We start from the raw sequence: 311 nt of genomic DNA, 5'->3' as shown, positions 1-311 counted from the left end.
CTTAATTTTTTTTTTAAAAATCGCTTTTCTTAAAATTTGAAAAATAAATCTAGTCTTCCACATTTAGTTTTAAAAACGGGTTTTCCACATGTTAAGAAAATAATTAATTTTTTCAAAATTTTATAAAAATTCAGTTTTTTTTCACATTTTGGCAAGAAAAACACGTTTCCGAATTTTATTTGAAAAAATAAAAGTGTACCAAGAAAATGAAATCATGAAAATCAAGATTTTTAAAGACATTTTAAAAAAATAATCAAGTTTTCCATATTTTTAACAAATCCATTTTTCCATATTTAAAAAAAAAATCATTT

This window comes from Lycium ferocissimum, chromosome 11 (assembly GCF_029784015.1).
Source record: "Lycium ferocissimum isolate CSIRO_LF1 chromosome 11, AGI_CSIRO_Lferr_CH_V1, whole genome shotgun sequence".
Lineage (NCBI taxonomy): Eukaryota > Viridiplantae > Streptophyta > Magnoliopsida > Solanales > Solanaceae > Lycium > Lycium ferocissimum.
The sequence above is the reverse complement of the archived record's forward strand: the minus strand, read 5'-3'. Positions refer to the sequence as shown.